Source organism: Biomphalaria glabrata, chromosome 6 (assembly GCF_947242115.1).
Source record: "Biomphalaria glabrata chromosome 6, xgBioGlab47.1, whole genome shotgun sequence".
Taxonomy (NCBI): Eukaryota; Metazoa; Mollusca; class Gastropoda; family Planorbidae; genus Biomphalaria; species Biomphalaria glabrata.
In genome coordinates, this window is record NC_074716.1 from 34,842,743 (window position 1) to 34,862,723 (window position 19,981).

The 19,981-nt window shown below is 40.9% G+C and overlaps 2 long non-coding RNA genes across 2 annotated transcripts; one reads left to right on the plus strand and one right to left on the minus strand.

Annotated features, from left to right (window-relative positions):
- Positions 1-10,709: 10,709 nt before the first annotated feature.
- LOC129926960 (uncharacterized) lies at positions 10,710-14,096 on the plus strand. The gene is made up of 3 exons (XR_008778670.1): positions 10,710-10,904; positions 12,297-12,364; positions 13,956-14,096. It is a non-coding gene; the product is annotated as an uncharacterized LOC129926960 (long non-coding RNA).
- Positions 14,097-14,530: 434 nt separating this feature from the next.
- On the minus strand, positions 14,531-17,168 carry LOC129926959 (uncharacterized). The gene is made up of 3 exons (XR_008778669.1): positions 16,299-17,168; positions 15,712-15,821; positions 14,531-14,862 (listed from the first exon to the last, which is right to left on the minus strand). It is a non-coding gene; the product is annotated as an uncharacterized LOC129926959 (long non-coding RNA).
- Between the last annotated feature and the right edge of the window lie 2,813 nt (positions 17,169-19,981).

The window sequence follows — 19,981 nt, forward strand, 5'->3', positions numbered from 1 at the left end:
GAAAACCATCTCACTTCAATGTGAAATAGCAGAACATTTTATGGCGCACCAAATTCATTACAACGCGTTGAAAACAGTCGACTGTTTTAAAACAGTCGATTTCCCAAAATCGAAAACAGTAATTTAACATCGTTGTTTTTTTTTTTTAATTACTTGTGAAAATTACCAACATTCGTTCATGAATCATACAGTGTGTTCCAATGACTTAACACATTATGTCTGCAGCACGGAGCGGCATCTTTACACATGTTGAGACCAAGAACAACATCCAAGCATACTTAGAGCAAAATCATTGGAGACACTACATTATTATTCCAAGAGATTTTGTCAAACATATCAGATGCTGCAGTAGTCGGTTGTGTTCAATGATAGCCAAAAAGAAACTCGACATCATTTATCTCGAATGTATTGAATTTCTAGACTCAATCAGCTGAATTTACATCTAAGCTAATATGTCTATGTCATTGTCGGCAATGTTCGGGGGATGTTTAATTCTTCATAGAGTGATGGTGCAACTCTGCGCGCACATTGAATAACTGGTTTTGCATCTGACGTCAGTTTAATGCGATAGCCATAGACATTAATACATGTTTTCAAGTTAAATGAAGTTAGGCTACTTCCTTTTTCCAGTCTATATTTATTTATGTCTATGGCGATAGCCTACTTCATTTTGTATGTACCGAGTCCTTTGAATACTTGCTTATATTTATTTCATCAACACTTGTGGAACTTCATAATGTTGCTTGACATCGTGTACTTCGACATTTCTCTTTGCTTCAAAGTTTTAAAGCAATAGATGTCTTCAGACCTAGTATAGGATTTATACTTTTCTTGATCACGTACAGATCATCTTTAACTTCTACATCGCCGACTTCAAATGTGACCGATGCCACTCCCTTCAGTTCTAATGCTTCATCCCCTAGAGGTAGTATTTGAATTCTTTAACTGACTCTCAGTTTCTAAAGTGTTCCACGTTGACTCTGATATGACATTAACTTGTGCTCCTGTGTCAATCTTCATTTTGACTATTCTCCCCATAATATCGACATCAACCATTCAAACTCTGACATTGTTGTCAGTGCCCATTGCCTCAAACCACAATTCATTTACTTGGCTTGCTTGACTTTCATTTCCCAGTAAATCAACAGCCTTGAAGTGTTTCGAACGACATTTTGCAGCGAAATGATTTCTCTTTTACATTTTCGGCAAGTCTGTCCAAATGCTGGGCAATTGTATTTTCCATGAGATCTACAACAAGATCTGCAATCTCTATTGATACTTGTTACATGATTCTCCATATAGTTTTCTTTGTATTGGGGTGTTTTGGGGCCAGTGTCTTGTACGGGCCTCTTGGTAAAGAGAGCATTCCTGGAGGACATGGTCAGCATTCTCTGGTGACACTCCACACGGGCAGATTTCATCAATTCTTATTTTGAGCTTCCGGTACATATGTTGCCCCACTCCGCTGCGTCCGGTCCCGAGTCGAAAGACATAATAGGCATCATCTTTCTTGTGATTCGGATGAGAATCATCAAATGTTATTGTATAAATTAAAAATGTACTATCATAGAATTGAGAAACCTTGAGCTGAACATATTTTTTTACTAGAGATTATTTAAGAGCTCCTTAAGGAAAAGGCCTTAAATTACACTAGTGTTTCTCAGCTACTTCCGAAAAGGTAAATCAAGCACTGAACTGGTTTACGTCCTGCAAAACTTCGTCTAAAAAAGCCTAGAATACCAACAAAGGACAAAAATTCAGTTTTGTAGATTAAAAAAAAAAGTTTGATAGCATCCATCGAAAATCACTCTGAAAAATAGCAAGAGAGTAAGGCATCTTGCAACAATTTGACACTCAGCGACATGTCTAAAGCTAATCAAGCTGTTGTATCACAACAGACGGTGGAATTCTTCAACATCGATACGGATATGAGATTAGGGTGTATCTTATCCCCAATTCTCTTTCTTGTAGCCATTGACGATGTCATTAAACAGGCTGCATTCGGATTCCCATGGCGTAAACCAAACCGAGTTGAATTTTGCAGGCGACATAGCATTACTTTGAAATACATGATTTGATTTTGATTTTAGGCACATCGGCACAGTTTAGGCCATGTCGTGCCTGCAGTCCCTTAAGGACTACTCTCTCTCTAAACAACAAGGGCAAAATTCTATACAGTCATATCATTAAAACCAAGGTCTATTCACAGTTAAAATAGTAAAGGTAATAAAAATTTAATTATTTGGTAAAAATCTAATGTAAATAGTACATGTTCACAAATTCATAAATCAGATCTTCGTAGACAACCCCACTTCCCAGATAAAGCCCAGTACCTTCCCAGGGTCGACATTATCAAATAGTGTTTTTAAGTTAGTGGCTCTAAAATATTTCTCCCTGACATCCTGGTATCTGGGGCAATCAACGAGGATATGTTCCACTGTGAGGCAAGAGTCACAGTACTCACAAAGTGGGGGCTCGTCTCTCTTCAGCACAAATAAGTGCGTGATGTAGGTGATGTGGACATGGTCGTGCTACCACGCCTTGTCAGACCCTTAGATGTGGGCCGCCACCTGACATCCGCCACAATCTGCCTGAGTTTACTGTGAGTCTCAGCCTCCCATCGGTTCTGCCACTCTCGATAGGTGGCTGAGGCAATACTTTGTCTCAGGTCCGAGCAGGGAATTTGGGTTCCTGACACCGCATGATTTAGGGCTCTCTTTGCTTCTCCGTCTGCGGCTTCGTTTCCCTCAATGCCAACATGGGAGGGGACCCAGATGAAGGTGACATCCCTACGGTCGGCTGTTATTTGGTCCAACAGCTTCAGGCTCTTATGTACCAATGGGATGTCAGTCTTCATCCGCCCCAAAGCTTGCAATGCAGATTTGGAGTCGGAGCAGATTATAAATTTCCTCCTTTCTGATGCTTTAACGGCCATAAGTGCAAGCGATATTGCATGCAATTCGGCGTAAAGATGGAGCAGCCATCGGGGAGTCTACGGGAGATTGTTTTGTTCCGAAAGGAGCAGGCACACGCGACCTTTCCATCCATTTTGGATCCGTCTGTGTAGATGGTGCCACAATCTCCGTAGCTCTCCTGCAGTCCCCTAAAGTGGACTTGTAGTATGCTTGGGTCTGTATTTTCTTTTTTGAAATTAAGGAGGGATACATTTAATTTGGGTTTATTCATTAGCCAAGTAGGATTCTGAGGGGTTTCTATTTTAGAGACTTGGTCAATGGGTGGGGTTAAATTTTGGATGGGTTCTCTCATTCGAAGGCCCAACAGCTGTATGACGTTAGGCCTTCGATTGTATAATTCTACCTCTGTGGGGTTAAATATGGAGTCGAAAGCAGGGTTCGTGGGGTTGGATTTTAGCTTGACTATATACTGCATTGCAAGCTTTTTCATTCTTATATCCATGGGGAGTTCTCCAGCCTCCACATGGAGACTTGGGATAGGTGATGTACGAAACGCGCCGAGACAGAGACGCAGGGCAGCATTTTGTATTGGTTCCAGTATTTTAAGGTACGACTTCCTTGCTGCTCCATATATTATGGATCCGTAGTCTAGCTTGGATCGAATTAGACTCCGATAAAGCAGCAGCAAGGTATCTCTGTCAGCTCCCCAGTCCGTATGGCTGAGTACTCTAAGTATGTTTAATGACTTTTCGCATTTCTTCTTAAGTTCCTTAATGTGGGGGAGAAAATTAAATTTGGAATCTAAGGTGAGGCCTAAAAATTTTGTAGTTTTCACGACAGGGATCTTCTTTTTGTGTATAAATAGTTCAGGGTCTGGGTGGAGTCCCCTTAGATTACAAAATGCATACTAACTGTTTTGGAGTCTGAAAATTTAAAACCATTGTCGTTTGCCCAACCCTGAATTTTGTTTAAATATAACTGTAATTTTCTTTCTAAGGTGTTCATGTTTTTCACATAAGTAAGAATGACAAAGTCATCAACATACAAAGAGCACTCTATGCCAGGGGACAGCGTATTTATGATGCTATTTATTTTAATGTTGAACAGGGTGACTGACAGAATGCTGCCCTGGGGTACACCCATTTCCTGGTCATGAGTGTCAGAAGCGGAGTTGCCCACTCGCACCTGAAATTTTCAATCTTTAAGGAATTCCCCCACAAAACGGGGGAGGTGTCCCTTAAGCCCCATAAGCTCCAAGTCACGTAGAATGCCATGTTTCCAGGTTGTGTCATAGGCCTTTTCTATATTGAAGAATACAGCTACTAGATGTTCTCTTCTGAGTAATGCATTTCTAATATAAGCTTCCAGCCTTACCAGGTGGTCAGTTGTTGTCCGCCCCTGCCGGAATCCGCACTGGTAGTTTGAGATCACTTTATTCCTCTCCAGGTACCAGACCAGCCTACTGTTAATTATTCTTTCCATGGTTTTGCAGATGCAGCTTGTTAGTGCTATTTGTCGATAGTTAGCTGGGTTAGAGCCGTCTCTTCCAGGTTTAGGTATCGGTATAACTGTGGCTTTCCTCCAGCTGTTTGGGAAAGCGCCTGTTTGACACACACAGTTATAGACCCTTAGCAGGACTGCCAATGAGGGTTCGGGAAGGTACTTGAGGAACTGGTAATGGATTTCATCTTCTGCAGGTGCTGTGTCATGAGACTTGTCCAGCGATTCCCTCAGTTCCTCAAGCGAGAACGGTTTGTTGTAGTCTTCATTGTTCTCTGACCTGAAATCAATGGGGTGTCTTTCCTCCTTGGTTTTGACTTTTTGGAACTCTGGCGTGTAGTGTGCAGTGGATAATTTTTCTGCTATTGAGGATGCCAGGCAGTCAGCTATTTCTCTGGGGGACGTGACAGTTCGTCCTTGGTTTTTCAAATGCTCTATTGCATTTGATTCTTTCCCTTTGATTCGCTTTACTGCCTTCCAAACCGCTCTAGCAGAAGTTTTGGCATCCAGACTGCCGACAAAACTTCTCCAGGACTTCCTTTTGGCTGACCGTATGGTTTGTATAGTCTTTGCTCTAGCTATCCTGAATAGCTTTAGGTTTTCCTGGGAAGGATTCTTTATAAATGCAGCCAGTCGTTTTTTTCCTATCGCCAATAGCACTTTTGCAAGCTGTATCAAACCATGGTTTGCTAGGCCGTTTTGGATTTGCGGAGTTTAGGGGGCAACTTTCCTGGCTATACTAAGTCTCGGCGTTCCAGTACCACCTCATCGTGGTCGCCGGGTGAACACTCCTGCTCTTAAAGGAGTGGCCAAGGGTACTGGTTGCTTGCCGCTGATGAATGAGCAGCCGGCAAGTGTAAAAGGAACTCAAAGGGGTTATGTCCAGCCCCCCCCCCCCCGTGGGGCCCCGGTGAATAAGAGACCTAACGTGATCTCCGAAAAGCGGATAGCGCGGACACCACATCGAGGGTTGGTCGGGTTCTCCTGGGACTCGGCTGATTCGCGGGTCTCCCATTGGGCAAAGACTGGACTGACTGGCGCGGCCTTAGCGGGCTGCGTCGGGCGGACTGGTTGGCGTCCACGAGCTAGGCTCTATCTAGCCCGTCCCCTGTGAGGTAGTAGAGGAACGCGCTTCCCAAAAAGCAGTTTCGATACTAGGGATATCGAACAATCCTTACACAACCACTCCTCCTGTAGGTGAGCTCTTGCCATACGGAGGTGGTGACCAGTGGTGCGTGTCGTGCGCACTTTGTAGGATATTTTCGTTTGAGTACCATAAGGTCTTATTAGTTTTGTTCCTAAGGATGCGCTATATTAGTGTCATTGTTCTCTTGTTGTGCCTTGAGATGAGTCTCTTTGTGTTCTCTTGGTGTGCCTTGAGATTGAGTTATTTGTGTGGTGTTCTTCCCCAGTATTGGGTAAGTTAGTTTATTTTACTATCTTCTACATGTCGTAGGTTTAAAATCGTTTCTTTTATAATCGTGAGAATGGCGGTATCAAAGGAGTGTGTATTTTTCTTATCTAGGGACGCAGGCTTGGGACTCTGCTGGAGTCAAGTCTGAGTTGTAGGCTTTGTAGTTGACTATTGCCCGTGGCGTTGGATTGGCGTTGTGAAGCCTGATTGACTATGGCGCTGAGATTAAGGTGTGCTATAGTCCTTTGAATGTAATCTGTAATTACTATTGATATTTATTCATAATGTATGCCTCATAATATCATATATATCATTAACTCATTAAACCTTTGTTGTTATATGCAATATTGTTATTCACTAGTATACGTTAATATTTGGTTTATTCGTTCCTAGATATTTATTGCATAAATTGATTACTAGACTGTTAGGGGTGCCCAGGCAGACGAGCCAAGGCTAAATTATAACCCCGGCATAAAGTTAATAAACACTGTTCAGGTGGGGAGCCGGCGGAGTACATCATACCCTAGATGAGCGCGAGGACAAAACCCACCTGACAGTGCGGACTTCCCGCACCCCAAGACCCCGGACCCTCTTGCAGGCCCTGTGTACACTACTTTCTAATCGGCAGTAACTAAGGCCGCCAACGGTCTTCACCTTCTATGCAAACATGAATAATACACATCAAAACAGAAAACCCGGGTACGAGCAGACCCAAACAGGCTCCGTCGCGCGGGTAGCGGGCGGCAGGCCCGACAACGAAAAATCCTCTACTACTCGCCCCGTGGTTCCAATCCGGCGGAACCTGTCGAACCACGAAAAATCAGCGAAGGTTCCCCTTCCCAGGACAAAGCCCTCTTCCCAGGCTACACTGCATTCGTTCTTCGGAAGAACGGTAGCCAAGGTGTGGCTAGCCAACCACACCAACCTGGTGATCATGTCCCGCACCAGGCCCAACCAACCATTACCACCCAAAAGGCCCAACCAAATACGACCAACGAAGCGAGGACCATCGGTCCTCCAAAACACCAACCATTACAACGGTTTGTCGCTACCAGTCCAAGACCCTTAGGGAGCGACAAACTTAGCCAGATAAAAGTACTTCAGCTCAATATCTGTGGTCTAATACCTAAGATATTAGAGCTCACAAAACTCATCCATGAGAGGGCAATAGACATCGCGCTATTGCAGGAGACTCGTGTAGGCAAGAAACGAAGTAGCCACATTAGTGGCTATACGGCTTATAAATGTAAATGCGATGAGTGCTGTGGAGTTATCACATATGTAAGAAACGGCAAGACAGTTTCTCAAAATCCTGGCCCTCAAAGCGGGCGAACCGACGCCATCTCGCTTGATATATTCAAAGCTGGTAGAAAACTTACGGTCATTAACTTTTATAATCCGCCAAAACACGAACTTGCCATTAACCTCGGCAATAAGAATATTCTAACTAAAACTCTATTAGCTGGGGACCTAAATGCCAAGTCTCCTGCATGGGGCTATGACGCAACCGACTCCTCGGGCCAAAAAGTCCAAGAAATTCTCAACACTACGAACCTATTCTGCATGCAGAATAAACACAGCCCGCCAACCCTCCTACACACTGGCAACGGGTCTCTCTCGAGACCTGATTTAACTCTTAATCTCCGCTGATCTAGAAGGGAAAACCACAATTAAAGTGCTTGAGGACGTTGGAAGCGATCATAAACCCATAGAAATCACTATTGCTCTCTCAGAGGCCCGGGGTGTAGCCACTAAACGGCCCAAGAAATGGAGCTACACTAAGGCTGACTGGCCAGCATACGGGGCGGCTGTCGACTCCGCCCTGTCGAGTATCGCGATGGAAGAAGGGACAGTCGACACTAAATACGGCGAAATCACTGCAGCGATTTTGGGTGCGGCTAGGAAGTATATCCGGCGGAACTATCCCGGTATAAGGCATAGACCCGCCTGGTCCCGAGAATTAGATCGAATAGTCAGGGCCAGGAACGGGCGAGGCGCAGAGCACAAAAAAGGGACTCCTGAATGCCACAGGGAGTTTAACGCATTATGCCGGAAGGCCAGCGAGGTGGCCCAACGTGTACGGGCGGACCACTGGAGGGATGCCTGTGCCGGGCTGGATCTTCGGGATACTTCCAAAGCCTGGCGTCTTCTTCGTAATCTTGAGGCCAAAGATTCGGCGCGTACAGCCACCCCATTATTGTCACCCAGTGGGGATCGAGTGGCAAAAGATAAAAAAAATGGCCGACCTGCTTAACAAATATTTCGCTTCGATAAGCAAGTCCGAAAAGAAGTCAGCCACGTCTATAGCCCTCAACAAGGAGCGTAAGAGACTCGAGAGGGAGTCGGATGGGTTGGAAGACCTGGACACGTGCAATGCGCCCTTCTGCCGTGCTGAGCTGGACAGAGCGATAGCTAAGTGTAAAAACAGAAAGGCTCCGGGGCCAGACAAGGTTACCCCTGAGATGGTAAAACACCTCGGGGGTATTGCGAAAGACAAGCTCCTTGAGTTTGCGAATCGGACCTGGGTAGAGTCCAGACTACCCAGGGCCTGGCGCTGTGCTACCATTGTTCCAATACTAAAAAAGGGCAAAGACGCGACTAACGTGGAGTCCTACAGACCCATATCCCTGACATCCACTATGGGCAAGATAGTAGAACGGATGGTCAGCGAGCGACTCGTGTGGAGCTTTGAGAGTGCCGGTATCCTAGCGCCAGAACAGGTTGGCTTTAGGGCAGGCTTGAGCCCGATCGACCAGGTCACGGTATTCATGCAGGAGGTGGCCGATGGGTTCCAGAGGTCCGAGAGAACATACGCAGTTTTTATTGACCTAAAACAGGCTTATGACCGGGTTTGGAACAAAGCCTCTATCTTAAGCTTAGAGTCATGGGCGTACGCGGGCGGACCTACAACTGGATAAAACAGTTCCTAACGGAGAGGAAAACACGAACACAGTTCCAGTACTCTCTAAGTGGGGAAAGCACCCCAATAAGAGGGTTACCCCAGGGATCCGCCCTCTCATGTATCCTTTTCATGGCCTATCTTAATGATTTGCCCAGCTCACTCCGGTGTCGCAAACTGCTATATGCTGATGATATTGTCCTCTGGTCAACCGGGAAGAAAGCTGACCAACTTCAGGCAGCATTACAAGCCGACCTCCAAACCATCTCCTCGTATTGTTCAAAATGGCAGATTCAGATAAACGTTGCCAAAACGACCTGGAGCCTGTTCAGCCTGGGAATCGACATTCTTGGGGCCCCATTCGAGCTCCAACTCGGTGGGCTGCGACTCCAAGGTGAAAACACGCCAAAATATCTAGGAGTCACACTAGATAGGAAGCTCTCAATGCACTTGCACATCCAGGATGTTGAACGAAAGGCCTCGGAGAAGTTAGGGTTACTCAGAAAGCTAGCCAGTACCAAGTGGGGCGCCCGAGCTGACACGCTCCGCACACTGTACACAGGGGCTGTCAGATCCCAAATCGAGTACAGCCTGCCCATGCAGGTGGTCGCAAGCAAGACGGCTCTCGAATCACTCGACCGTGTACAGGCCCAGGCTCTCCGATTCATTTGCGGCACCTATAGAACGAGCCCAACTTCCGCTGCAGAAATTATGTACAACGTGGCTCCTCTCAGCCTGAGGAGAGAGCGCGCCGTTCTAACAGCCCTGGAACGCTACAAAAGGGGCGAACCAGGGCTCCCGACCCATACTTTAGTCAGTCATTGGAGAGAAAAACATAGGATAAAACGGACATCATTTATGCACTGCGCTACAAATTTGAGTGCACAAGCTGGCCTCTCCACTGACCGGGTCCCAATTAGACGGATAAGCACGTACCTGGAGGAGACAGCCCATCCCTCCCATAAATTTCACTATACATGGGTTGGAGGGGGCCACAAAAAGACACACACACCCGGACTTACTAAGGAAAATGGCATTGGAAACACTAAAGACCTACCCGGCCGATGCCATTTAATGTTACACAGACGGGTCGGTCATAAAGGACCCCGTAAGAGCTGGGTATGAGGCCTATATCTGTTACCCAGACCTCGACCCAGAAAAGTTGTCAGGCGCATGCGCTTCACCGCATCTAGCTTTGATTCAGAATTAACGGCGATAACCAATACCCTCAAACACGTGCTCCAAAAACTGCGCGAAAAGATAACCGTTGCGACTACAGTTGTAATGGTTACCGATTCCCAGTCCTGCATCCAAGCCATGGCTGGCTTAGGGGGAAAGTCCAAATTGGTGGAAGAGGAATTAGGCGCCGCAAATAACATCCGCCTGCCTATTGGAGATGTCATCGTTAGGCAGTGGGTGCCCTCGCACTGCGGCGTGAGGGGCGATGCCGTGGCTGATGCTCTAGCACGAGAAGGAAGTCTGGCCGTGCCCGCTTTCGAGTCACCAAGTTCGTTCCAACAGGCTACGACAGTAATACGAGAGTGGGTACATGAAAAGTGGTTAAAATCCTGGGATGACTCCAACACTGCCAGGGGAGTCTGGCAGCACATGCGCCGCCCAAATCGAGAGGACCCGTGGTGGAGGCTAAAAAGGTCGGAACAAACAACAATAGCGCAGTGGCGTACGGGACACGTACTTCGCCCGGTTCCGGCCAAATTTTGATGCCCGTTGCCGACACTGTGGGGAATCAGAAGAGACGGTGGCGCACGTCTTGCAAGAGTGTCCGCAGCTCCGCGAGCTGCGGGAGGACGTATCTAGTGGTTCACTAAGTTTGTATGGAAGCTACGAGGCACTACGCCAAACAGCAGAGTTCCTTACCAGGGCACTACGGGAGACCTAGGTCTCCCTGCCTTGTCACCAATTGGAGTTCATCTCAGGCTATACTAAGTAGCTTGCTAGCATAGACTATATATTACATGGACTACCAACTCTACGCACTAAGCCTATATTTTTCAATAAACAAGTCCCGTTCACGGAGGCGTCCTTGGTTGCGTGGTAAATTGACTTCCGGTAGATTTTTTTTTACGTATAAAGAAACCATTCTCGAAGATTTTTACCATCACTTTTACAGCAAATCATGAATGGAAACTGAATTGTTAAAGAAGATGTTACAGAGGTAAGTGTGCACAAATCAATTTCTGACTTAGATCTATAACTGTAAAGCTTTATAGCTGATTTTCTTAGCCAATATAGACTAATTAGCCAAGCCTGTATTTTCTTGTTTACGACATTGATTGAATTGAGGTTCTTGTGAGAGCATAGCCTATATATATATATATATATAAACCAAATAGTAAGACTTATTCAGAAGGATAACCCGGTAAATTTAGATCTATATGCTCTTACTATAATAGGCTAAAATGACCTTTCGTTTATAAGTTGTAAGAAAGTCCTATATTATGTGTAGGCCTAAAGTAAAAGTAATAAGTCTAGATGTAAAGTTTTCTCCGAGTTGAAAAATGTAAGAAAAGTATGTTTGGCATTTAGATTTTGTTGATTTGTGGCACATCGGCACAATTTAGGCCATGTCGTGCCTGCAGTCCCTTAAGGACTACTCTCTCTCTAAACAACAAGGGCCAGATTCTATACAGTAATATTGGCATTTAGATGCTGTCGTTGATAAAATAGAAAAAGTACATTCTGTGATGTTTTATATAACACAGTGCAGGACAGGCCACTGTCCTGTTGCCTCATGTTTCTCACGGCTATGGCCAAATTTCGAATCCTGGTGCCCCCGTGCCTCATTTTCTGTTTGACTGCCCCAGACTTGCTGATCTCCGTCTCAACAGGTCAGAACCAAAAATTCTCGATCTGTATGGTGACATGTATGCACTACGCAATACAGCAGGGTTTCTGTCCAGGGCTTTTGCAAGAGAAGATTTGAGCCTCTCAAGCCCTCACTCAAATGGAGTTTGATGATGTTGACTTTTTATGCCCTTTTTTCTGTCTTGGTGAGAGTTATTGTAAGACTGAACTATTGATCTGCAGCTGTCGAAGTATTGACTAGCCTTTGTAATAATTACTGCGAAAGGTAGTGAGAGCAGCATCGTCGTCAAACATCAGTTCCCTAATCAGGTTATGTAGTTTCCTCGTTTTGGTCAAGCCAGTTTAAGAAGCCTTCCATCCGATCTACTGTGGATATATAGGGCCTACTCCATCTTCCAAGGCGCTATGAGAGTACAGACGAAACAATTCCGAATAGTGTTGATGGCCAAAACCCATCCTTGTTTTACCCTGCTCTTGATAGATAATACCGGTACCTAAAAGTCTTAGAGGAAGAACTGTCAAACTTTACAGTTCATATCATGTGAAGCTAACAGTAGTTTCAATAGCTTATTTGGACAGACAATTTTCACTAGTAAAAACCACTTCTGCTTAGTGTGAGCATATTGCTAAATGAAGTTCATATTTCTATTACTTTCTACTCAAGTCACCCAAGAGAAATTTTATTTAAAGCGAAAACTTTTTATAATGCATTTTTCGTTGTTTTTGTTTTTTTTTACTTAAGGAGCATACTACTTCCAAAAACCTGATTGGATTGTCACTAACTTTCAAATTGAAAGGGATCTACTACAAGTGAGATTTTTTTTTTTACTTTCTCCAATAACATTGTGTTATCATAATGTCCTCACACCATACCAACATGGCTTTAGGAAATATAGATCATGTGAAACACAACTAATAGGACTAATTGATGATTTTTCAAAAGGTTTAGATAATAGTGAACAAATAGATGCTATCTTACTAGATTTTTCTAAGGCTTATGACAAAGTTCACCACCATAGTTTGCTTAAAAAATTAAAATATTTCGGCATTAATGGTCCACTGCATCAGTGGATTAAAGACTTTCTGATAGGGAGAGAACAAACTGTAATAATAAATGGTTCTAAATCAACACCGATAACTGTAAACTCAGGTGTACCTCAAGGAACAGTCTTGGGTCCACTACTATTTTTAATTTACATAAATGATTTACCAAATTGCATTACTTCAGGAACAAAAGTCAGATTATTTGCAGACGATTGCATAATATATAGAACAATAAAAACAACAAAAGACACAGATATTTTACAAAGAGAATTAGATGAATTACAGAAATGGGAATCAAATTGGAGCATGTCTTTCCACCCAGAAAAATGTCAGTTGTTAAAAGTAACAAAAAAACTAAAACAAATTAATTCCACTTATCTTATTCATGGCAAACCAGTAACACAGACTAAAAACGCAAAATACCTAGGTGTTATAATAAATGAAAAACTGTCATGGAATCCACATATTGATGAAACTACAAAAAAATCAAACAAAGCATTAGGATTTATTAAAAGAAATTTCTATAAATCAAATAAGAACATAAAACTAAAATGTTATTTAACCTTGGTTAGGCCGCTAATAGAATATGCATCCTCTGTTTGGGACCCCTCAACTCAAGAAAACATTAAGAAACTAGAACAGACACAAAATAGAGCAGTGCGATTCATAACAAACGAATATTCACATTTGACTAGAGTAACACCTTTAGTAAAATCACTAAATTTAGAAAGCCTTCAGGACAGAAGGCTCAAAAGTAAAGTAGCAATAATACATAAAACACTGAACCATAATCTTCAAATACAAAAACAAAATTTAATAAAATACTCTGAAAGACACAAAGATAAAGGCACATTCCTCGTCCCATATGCTAGGACAAATTTGTACAAATACTCCTTCTTCCCTAGTGCTATTAGAGCATGGAATGGGTTGCCTGAGCTAGCCAGGAAAACCAGTGACTTGGCAGAATTTAAGTCATTGGTTAATATGCATGACTAAATGCATGACGCCTAGGACGTAATCATCTTCTTTTTTGAAGTAACGTCTGTATTATATAAGATAAGATAAGATCAATACATGTATCACTTTAAATTACTTGTAATTGTGAAATAATAGGTAAAAAATCTCCTTAAGTACATGTTATATTTAATCCTATGCATAAAATTTATTTACATTTAAAAAAATCATTAAAGCAGGCTTAATTGTAGAGAAAAAATTATTTCTTGTGATTGCATTGAAATCAACTTTAAAGATGCTGTCCATTGTTGTAACATAAAGTAGTCTTACATTTTTTAATCAGCAAATATATATATTTATAACATGTCTAAACTAGTTTGAATTTCTTTTCTTTTTTTCTCAGCTGCTCATGAATTTCGAGATTTTACAGCTAATAGAGGAACAAATTTTATCTGCTTCCACTTAGACAAACAGCATGGAAATATGCTATTGTAATGAGTAGAAGATATTTGTCATTTAGAGTATCATGCAACAGCTAATTATCAGTCCACACATTTCAAGATGAGGAAAAGAACAGTATAAGCTACATTCATTGATGCATTATTTATACAAAAATGTATAGTCAACCCAGTCATCACTCCATTTTTTTATGAAGCCAGTTACAGTTACCATGAAGGGATGAAATTTCAGATAATATTCTGTTTATTTCATGAAATGAGAATAGGCCTACATCAGAAATTGAAATGGTCATCTTCAGTATTTAATGTTTCATCTAAAAATGATAATTATATTAAAACATATTTGATGTACAAACAAATGAAAACCATTCAAACACTTTTTTTTTGTGAAGTATAGATGATTAAACTTGTAAGTGTCTGAACAATACTACATCGACATTAACTTATTATTATAGACTTTTTACAGGAATGTATCGCAAGCTTCAATGAAAGAGAAAGTTGCTTTAATTTAAATAATAAAATTTAATAGTCTGAACATGTAACTAAAAATTGAATAATGCTAACATTTATTGACAAGTGAATATTGGTAATGATGTGCTTTCTATTTTAATAAGTCAATAATATTAGTAAGAACAATATTATCTTCACTTTCTTAATATTATAAACACAATATTTCCTGAAAAGATTTTTTTAAATTATAGAAATAATGCTCAAGTCTTCAGAAATGGTACTTTTCAGAATCATCAAATCAAGGACAACATAGTATTCATGAACTTCCAGCTATCAGCAAGCTCCTAGTAGGTATTATGGAGCACATTCTCTTGGATCACAGGCACTGGACAAATTCTAGTACTGTTGATGAAATAGAAACAACATACATTAAATTCATAACAAGTCACCAATTCAATCTTAGTTTCATATAGTACCAAACTTCCATATGTTCAAGTCCTTTACGGATAAAATCAATTCTGAAAACATCTAACAAAACAGTTCCTTAAAAAGTATATTAGGAGTATAGTAAAGTATATTAGAGGTTTTACACAAAAAATGCTATGGGAACATATTATGCAACTAAAATATTACAAAAAAAAGGAATAGTATAATAATAACAATATTTAATCTTTGACATTATATTCAGTAATATTATGAAAATTTAATGAATGATTAAATGCACTTGAAAGTGAAGGGAACAGATTTTTAAAAAAATTCAGGAAATTTTCTGCACAAGCATGCTGAGGTAACCCAAATAAAGAGAGTCATTGAATATTGTACTGAGTGTTTGAAACATAATTTTTTACTGCATACATTAAATTATAAACATATCTTTGCTAATTTAAAGGGAGAATTTGAAGACAGCTTTTATTCTTTTTGCACTAAGATAAAAGTATTAAATTTTAAGCTGCCCTACTTACTGGAAGGAGGCCTGGTGGCTTAGCGGTAAAGCGCTTGGCTTCCGAACCGGGGACCGGGGTTCAAATCCTGGTGAAGACTGGAATTTTTAATTTGAGTCTGAGTCCACTCAGCTCTAATGGGTACCTGACATTAGTTGGGGAAAGTAATGGTGGTTGGTCACTGTGCTGGCCACATGACACCCTCGTTAACCGTAGGCAACAGAATGGTCAGAAACAGATGATCTTTACATCATCTGCCCTATCGATCACAAGGTCTGAAAGGGAAACTTTACTTTTTTTTTTTACTTACTGGAAGTTTCGTAGGAAGAGTTTCTGGCATAACAAGTGAGTTTTGTGGCATTCATCCTATTGATAAACTCTTAGAAATAAGAAAGCATCATTTCTTCTTGAAATATACATCTGCGGAAAAAAAAAGAACAATTGCTTTTAATGTCAGCAATAATAAAATTCTAATTAAATTTTAAAAATCTCCAAAATATTTATAGTGACTTAGTTCAAAGAATTATGTAAAGACTTTCTTTAAGCATTTTCTCAACTCATCTGACATCCTTTTCCACCAAGATAACTGGTTAATCTGTACTTCTAATTGAGAATTGTTGCATAATATATTTAATTCTTATGCAAGAAAGTATAATTTGAAGAAAAACACCTTAGATAACAAAAGAGTGGTATTGGCCTGCATGAGAAAATTATCACTTTAGAAATACCCTGCACAGGCTGGAGGGAATATAATATGTTTTATTTACAACATAACAACAATATTGTGTAAATATTCACCTATAAGTTAGCTTTAAATAAAATAGCACATGGATTCTTACAATTAAAATAGACTTACATAACGTTTAAAAATAAATGATTAATTACTTAAAAACTTACTGTTAAATGTATTTATACAGCTTCTGGCACTGTGTGAAAACTCCTTTGAAAACAATAAGAGCATATTGTGGCAGTATCTGGGTAAATACTTGATTCCACACATTGAATGGTAGCAATTAGAGCCCTTTGGGTACCTTTCAACATCCTTTGTGTACTTCTTTGGTAGTTAAGAGAAAAGTTAAGATCTAGATCTACAGTGAATAAATAGCACAATTTGGTACCTATTGCCTACTAGAATATGTGAGAATAATGAAAAACGAAAATAGAACCGATTAGAATGTCTAGTCCAATCTAGTACAGTTGTTTATATCTAGGCAACATATGAGTTGTGATCAAAAGAGCTAGATCTAGTACATGAGTAGGGCCTATGTTAATGGGCATGGCTGTAGATAGTAGTATTGCTCATCAGAAACATTAAATCTGTAGTGTATAATCAGTGTATAAATCACAAATGGGAATAGATCTAGATACAGATTCTAGATCTTATAACTTTGTCTTATAAGAGTCTAGGTCTATTATTATCATATAAAATATAGATATATAAACTAGATATAGATTAGAATCGTTAGTAAAGATAAAGTAGATCTTCAAATAGTTTAAAGAACGATCTGTGACACTGTGAGCCAAGCCCAAGCACTTCCATTCATGATTCACAAGAAGCTAAGGCTAAGGCGCCCAAATAAGGGCTAGACGAAGTTTAAGTTAACAAGTCAGGAAGTCAGATTAAAATTAATCATCATGATCAAGGTAAGATGAAGCTGAACATCTAGACTTGAAATTATCCTAGATCTAGTCTAGAGTCAACTAGAGCTAGATTCTATATAATAGGGGGCCTATATATATAGATTCTATATCTTCATTCTCTGGGTTTATCAGACACACAAAGATGATGAATCTAGAGACTCGACGTTCATAATATTTTTAGTCATAATTTTGTTAAGAGTACTATAGGCATAGCCAGATTTTTTATAAAAACAAATTATTATTTTACAAACTTAAAAATGGGCATATACATAAATAGTGATTAGTGTTCTATTATATATATATATATAATACATGGCAGTCCATGTAATATATAATCTATGGTAATTTCTGTCCAACTAACTACTACATTTACCAAAAAATAATGTTTCCTTTATATATATATATATATATAGTAGTGTAGTAGTGTGTTGTGTGTAAGTTCGTATTTGTAGATAACGTTTATAGCCATAGGTCACTACAACTGGGTGAAAGTCTACATGTTTATGTGTACAATCACTTTCTAGTGAAGTAGAGCCTAATGATTCTAAAATTTTATTGGGCGAATATATTCGAAACAATATCAGATCTTTTTATAGCTTTTAGAAGAATTGGATGTTATTTGGGATTCTAGTTAGTTAAAAAATAAAAAACACAAAAAACTTGAAGGCCGAAATTTTTATGCAGATTTTTCAGTTAGTCATACATACATCGTTGATTTTTTTTTATGGTTGATTTTCCATTACTATAGATAAAAATGCACATTATCTTGAAATTAAAATCAAATTGAATAAAAAAAATATGTGTAGATCTGAACAAAAGTTGGTAAAGATGTAAGATTGTAGGCTTATTGACTCACTATATTGTTATTTTATTTAGACTGACTCATTCACAGACTTAACTTAGGCTTATATCACCCATTATATACAAAGTTAATAAATGACACTCTCAGAAATGTATTGACTCTTTCAGTAAATCGCTTATCACATTTAAAATATACATTGTAAAAATAATGATAATAATTATCAAATGTGATGAAAAAAAAAAGAAAAACAAATAATCCAAACTGGCAGCACCAATTAGCAGACAATTAATGTCGTAAACAAGAATACACGAAATACAGGCTTGGCTAATTAGTCTATATTGGCTAAGGAAACCAGTTACAAAGCTTTATAGTCATAGATCTAAGTCACAAATTGATTTGTGCACACTTACCTCTGTAACATCGTATATGACAATTAAGTTTCCATTTATGATTTGCTGTAAAAGTGATGGTAAAAATCTTCGGGAATAGTTTCTTTATATAGTAACAAATTCTACCGGAAGTCAATTTACCACGCAACCAAGGACGCCTCGGTGAATGGAACTTATGCTTAGTTTCCTTAGTGTTGGCAGTCCATGTAATATATAGTCTATGCTTGCTAGCAAAGGTTTCAGCTGGGTTCTGTTCATCGAGGATATTTTCTGTGATATCCTCGGAGCATCTTTTTTGGAATTGTTCCCAATCGGCCTTATTCAGTTTCCACAGCTGAGGTCGTCCCAATGAGGGGAGATTGTTAGTAATGATGATTAAGAAGTGATCACTTCCCCGTAGATCATTGCTAACTGACCATTTAAAGTCGTCCAGAAGTACAGGGACGCATACGGTGAGGTCAATGCATGTGAGAGATCCAGTTCCTGGGTGCAAGTAGGTCGGTGATGCATTATTAAGTATGCATAAATCATGTTGGAGGAAGATATCCTCCAGCATACGACCTCTTGTGTCGGTATTGTTGGATCCCCACATGGTGTTATGGGCATTGAAATCCCCAAGGCCGGGGGAGTTGTTTCAATAGGTCCTCCATGTCTGTTGGGTTTAATGGAGCGCCTGGTGGTAGATACAGGCTGCAGCAAGTGATAACCTTGTGAAGGGTTATCCTAGCTGCTACGGCCCGTAGTGTGCTATGTAGTTCTACCCTCTCATGGGGGATGCTGTCCTTCACAAGGATACAGGCTCCACCTGATGCTCTCTCTGCATCCTCAACATTCTTGCTGTAAGAACTGTAGCTTCGGAAACTGATGCTATCTTTCAGAAATGTTTCCTGTAAGCAGAGAGCTACAGGAGTCTCAGAGTCCATCAGTATCTGCATTTCGTCATAATTGGCCTTGAGGCCTCTACAATTCCACTGTACAATTCTGGAATCCATGGATTATTCTAAATAACGTACTTGGAGCTATTTGGCCTTGGGAGCCCCCCCCCCCCGGAGGGGTTTCCCTTTATTCCAGTGACCTTGGTATTTTTATTCTTGGGTTTGGATGGAGAGGAGGACAGCCCCCTTTTGGGGGAAGTCTTTCTCTCTGGAGAGGGGAGATCCCTTTGGTTAGAGCGGAGGTTATTTCCTCCTCGCTCACCTCGGGCATCCTCTCCGCTTTGATTTCTCCCCTTAGGGAGTTGGTTAACCTCTAATTCGGTAGATGTTGGGGTGTCTGGTTGGGTTCTCTGAGGAGAACCTGTGTCAGACACGATGTCTCCGGGTTCTCCCGGAGTGTTGGTTTTGATATGCTGCTCAGTCTCCATGCTCTCATCAGCGAGCACAGAGAACCTGTTCTTTAGCATGACAACAGGGCTTTCTTGTTTCTTCGGAGGTGTGTTCTTTGGCGGTGTTTTCTGAGTTGGAGGAGGAGAAGGGGGTGGTAGGGTAGATGTGTCCGTCTGTGTGGCTATGGATCTTCCTATCTTAGCAACAGCCTGGGCGTAGGTCTTTGTCAAGCCGAATTGGCCCTTGGGTAGGGCCAATACAGCCAATTTCTTGCCTTGTACTCCTGCACGGCAACCTCCTGTTTCCACACAGGGCAGTCCTTGGACTAGGCTGAGTGGCCAGCGTGACAGTTTTGGCATTTGAACTGGGCTGTGCAGCCCTTGTCATGACCCTCTCCAGCACATCTGGCACACACAGTGTTCC